The following is a 5,014-nucleotide window of genomic DNA, read 5'->3' as shown; positions in this document are numbered from 1 at the left end:
TCGGTGTAAATATTATCTCTAGACTCAGGACTCTCAAATATTTAACTGCAGCCTTAATCTCTTCGGTGAACTCCACACTTGCGGTTTTCAGTGACCTACCTGACATTTTCTCAAGTCTACTCGGCACCTCAGAGTTAACATGTGCAAAGCGGAAGCCCCATCTTGTGCCACACACCTGCTCTTTCAGTAGACATCACTATTCTAGCTAGTGGCATCTCTAATCTAGCAGCTTAGGCCAAAACTCATGAATTCATCTTTCCCTTTCTTCATGATCTCACACCCTACACTCAAAACTTGAGCAAACCCTGCTGACACAACCCTCAAAAATGTCCAGAGTCCTACCTTTCTCTACCCACCTCCACTGTTGTCCTAATTCAGACCACCATGATGACCCTACGCGGGACACTGTGATTGCTTGTTTACCTGACTGCCTGTTTGCGCCCTTGCCCTCTCTCTTAGGTTGGGCTCACTTTCAGTCACAGACTTCCTCAAAAAATATTTGAGTACCAGTAATCTACAGGGGAGATTCTGCCAGGAAACACCCACAGGGATGTGTAGAAATGAGGCAGAGAAAAAAGAAAAGAAAAAAATGAATAAGTGTTTACTCTTAAGCAGGTTACCACAGCAGACAGCTGTGGTTCAATTTTTCTGGAGAACTCTGGGAGACATGCAACTTGTCGCATGGACTGTTCTGTTGGGCAGGGACCACTTTACATTTCCCTTTGTCCCACCTGGACTGGGTGGGCTGGAGGGTCAAAGAAAGTCCTCAGGCCAGAGACAGAGGCTAGGTCAGCTGCATAATTTGCAAGGCCAAGTGTAAAATGAAAATGTGGGGCCACTTGTTAGAAAGTGATTGTGAATTTCAAGGATGTGACAGCAGAGCTTTAAACCAGAGCCTTTCTGATCAGAGAGCCCTGTACATCTGCCTGGGTTGCACACCCGTGAAGTCACAGGTGCCGGCAGTGGGATGTGTTGGAAGAGGCTGCTTGGGAATGGGAAATGCCTGGTGATATGAGTAGGGTACCTGGTATGGGCCGGGGATTGGTTCCAGCACCCACCCCAGAAGATACCAAAGTCTGAGGATGCTCATGTGCCTTCTATAAAATGGCACAATACAGTCGGCCCTCGGTATCTGCGGACACAGAACCCGCCCAACCCAAAGAACCAACTGTATGTTATTTTATTTAAAAATAGCGATGACTTTTGTCTTTATTTCTAATCCTAAATTTTGTTTCTGTTACCAAACTTATTGCAGTTGCAAGCTTTAATATCTTTGGTCTCACTGTTGATTTTAATAGAAATGCTCTAATAGTCTGTAATTTTCCAGAGGTTAGAGGACGATGTAAAGGAAAATCTGTGTCACACTGAGCTGGCGTTAGGAATGGGTGACAGCTTTTATCCAACAGCATTTTACCAGTGAGCTAAAAGGGTTTGTCCAGGTCCCAGCTTCGATTGTAACAATACCGTAAACTCAGAGAAGTTGCTTCCACTCTGGTTTTCTGCTGAAGAAACAAGCAAGTGCAAAGAATGCCCCTGAAAGTGGGAGGAAGCGTGAGTGGGAGGAGCTCTGTGGTGTCTCCCGAGTTCATCAGAATGAAGTGGTCTGGAGGAGCCCAGAACTAGGGCTTCCCAGGATGGGGGTGCCGTGAAGCTGGACATGGAGAAAGGGGGCATGGAAGCTTTCAAAAGTCCGTCCTGTTACTACGTAAGTTTCCTTAGGCACTACCGTCATGTGTTTCTACATTCTGTCTCTTCACGTGCCAGTGCTCTTTCTTGGCTTTTCAGTGCAGTAGGTCTGGCCATGGCATAAAATGCCAGTATTCTATTTAACCTACTTATACAAAGTATTATAGTAATGTATTGCCTTAAAACTAAATGTAGCTTTTCATTCTTGGTATTGTCCTTACTCGGTTAGAATAGTTAGTTTTTAATTTGTAATCCAAATATTTTATTAAATGCAACTAAAGCATTTTTATTTTAAGGTTACTAAGTTTTTTCTTGTTTTGGTTTAAATTTACTTTGGCAAGAGTCAGCAATAGAGTTTTTCTGGCTTCTGAAATGAATGTGTAGTTTTTCGTCTTCTTTAACGTTCTGGAGTAGATAGGACGATGTGGGAAATGCCTATTTATTAGAACACTGAAACCACCTGAGCCAGGAATCCTTTTGTAGGTATTTCTTTGACATAGAAGCTAAACACATTAGCAGAGAAATTAAGTAGCTTGCTTTCCTTGAGCAACCATTTTTTTCCCTGGAACATTAGTCCGGTTATCGAAATTTTCAAATTTTAATATACATTTTCAAAAGCAAAATATACAATGTAAAAAATAGTTCCACCTATGTTTCTGTATTTTCCTATTCATAATTTACTGGGTTGTGTTTTTTCTAGTTCATTTGTTTTCACTTTTATTATTTATTCTTTCTTGTTTTTTCTTGCAATTTTGTTGTTATTTCTTATGTCTTAATTTAATTCTAAATACTGATTTCAATTACATTGTATAACAAGCAAGATATTAAATAGTGTTTTGCCTCTGAGCACAGATTTGAGAGCATCCTGTAACTTTTATTGCCCAAGTGGCTTATTCTCATTATTTTCTATATAGTTTGTAACTACATTTTTGATTTAATTTTTTAACGTAAATGCTATTAGAGAATTTCTTAACTTCCTTTCTGTTTATTTATATTTGTTCTAATTTCTGCTTTCATTGAATGGCAATTCTAAAATATAATCTGTACATTTTTATCTTACAGAATTTTCCTTCTTGTCTAGTCTATGACCAATGATTATAAACGGTCCTTGTACCTTTGAAATGAAGATATAATTCCTTAAAGGTGAAAAATCGATCAGTTACAGTGTTCATCAAAGCACTTTTCTATCTAAAATTCTATTTTTATATTAATTATTATCCTTGATTAATTGATTTTTGCCTGTTATCATCCATGTCTTTTCTGATGCCATGTTAGTTATAAATCTACTGATTATCATTTACAAATAGGGGCTGTACATGTATCTGAGGCTGGACTTTTGGAAGAAACTATATCCAAAGAAATGGATATGGGCCCTATGTTTTTATCATTCAAATACTAGATGGCATAGATATAAACAAAAATGATCAGAAATCAAAATTATCTGTAATTATCTTTATTTTGCCTACAGCATCTATGCTCAGAGTGCAGAAATAAAATACCAGGTGTAATTTAATGTGAAAGGCAACATCTTGGAGTTTTAGAAATTCCATAGAAATTCAGCTTTGAAAAAGATTCCTTCACGACACCCTACACAAAAAGTGAAGTAGAACTGAGTATATTAATGATACATATCTTCATCCTTTTAGTGGATCAATTCAGTTTCATAGAAATGCTGGAAAGTTGACAGGTTTTACCTTAAAGTCATCTCATTTATGAAAGAGGTCTCATTAAATAAATAGAACAATAACAATAAGAACAAAACAGTAAATGAAAAATAAAGTTCTTTTTTTTTTTAAGTTGTCTTGGGGGCAATCACCTATTTTCAGTGGCTGGTTTTGTAGTATAACAGCTACGACTTAGACCACTGATGAGACAGGGAAAAGCCAAATTTAGACACTCACGCTGTAGTTCAGTGCTGAGACAGTACCTGTCCAACATAATTTTCATATCTCTGTACCCAGATAGGGGTTTCCTTTTTTTTTTCTTTTTTGATTTTATGCTATAGAACAATGGTGAAGCTTTTATTTTAAAACAAACACACAAGCAAAACTCTTGCTGCTGCTTCTGAGGTAGCTGTGTTGTAGTTAAAAGAAAATAAAAAAAAGCTTTAGAACTAAAAGGCAGATTTGGGATTAGGTTCTGACACTAACAGTTTGACATTGAGAAAGTCATTTAACCTTGAAGTGTCTGTTATGTTCTTTGTAATATGAGAAATTATTTGCAAAGAGAGACTAAACTTTAATGAGACTCTTCTTTTCTGGACACAATCACAGGAGCTCTTCATACATTGTCCTACGTTATCTGCACAGTAATCCAAGAAACGTGTGATTATTCTCAATTTATAGATTTGGAAATTAATATTTCCGTAAGTTAAGAACCAAGCTTAAGGTCACACAGGTCCTAAGAATTTAGATCCAAAGTGTAATCTGACTCTGAATCCGTGCTTTTTTTCTCTGGATGTATTATCATTATTTCAGCAACTAAAATCTTTGTATGGGTTCAAAAAGCACTAGTCTTTCTTCATATGTATTCTCTGATAGCATGGTATGTAATGTAGATAGTTGAAAACCTCCAAGGAAAAGCACAAAATAAATCTAAAATATTGGCAGTGTTATTACTTTGTAACACTCATGTACCATGGAAATTATACTATTAGTAGTCAAAGTAAAAGCTTATTGACGATGAATGGTTTAGACCTGTTAAACTTCTGATCTGTAAGATACTTCTTGGACTATAGAGTTCCAACTGGCTTGTAATATTTTATTCCAACTACCTGTAGGTAGGTTCACAATAAGACTTGGAGACTTGGAATTAAATGCTGTACTGTTTAGAAGCTACTTCCTCAATTGTCTTATACAAATTTTAGTGGACCTGAGAGTGTCATATGATTTACAGTTCCTTCAAAATATTGATCTAAAATACCAAAAATTTAAAACTTTCAAACTAAAATAAAAATATCTGTGAATTTCTTTTTCCAGGAACAATAGTGTAACTGGTGCCACATTTACCGTCCTTCTGTAAATAGCTAGGAAAAATGGATGGACATGTGGAAAGAAGAGTGCTAGAATTTAAAATATGTTGGAAAAGTTTCTTTTCCTCTTTTAAGAGATAATTGACTTCTGAAAGCAAAAATACTAGTATGTTAGCATGTTTATAAGAAATGTAGAAAAATGTGTGCAAAAAAGGAACAAGAATAGGAGTGTAAAAATGGAAGTATGTGACTGTGAGGTTCTTATGTATATGTGAAGTGGTTGAATACAGCTTGAGGGAAGGCTGTAAAAGGTAAATGTGCACGTTATAAACTGTAGAATAATCACTAGAATTAAAA

The 5,014-nt window shown here is 36.5% G+C and overlaps 1 long non-coding RNA gene across 1 annotated transcript; it reads left to right on the top strand.

The window, feature by feature from the left end:
- The first annotated feature begins 200 nt into the window (after positions 1-200).
- On the top strand, positions 201-4,657 carry LOC140694476 (uncharacterized). Its single transcript, XR_012070116.1, has 2 exons — positions 201-1,705; positions 2,749-4,657. It is a non-coding gene; the product is annotated as an uncharacterized lncRNA (long non-coding RNA).
- The last annotated feature ends 357 nt before the right edge of the window (positions 4,658-5,014 follow it).

Source organism: Vicugna pacos, unplaced genomic scaffold (assembly GCF_048564905.1).
Source record: "Vicugna pacos unplaced genomic scaffold, VicPac4 scaffold_21, whole genome shotgun sequence".
Taxonomy (NCBI): Eukaryota; Metazoa; Chordata; class Mammalia; order Artiodactyla; family Camelidae; genus Vicugna; species Vicugna pacos.
Note: the sequence above shows the minus strand (reverse complement) of the source record. Positions and strands in the feature narration are given on the sequence as shown.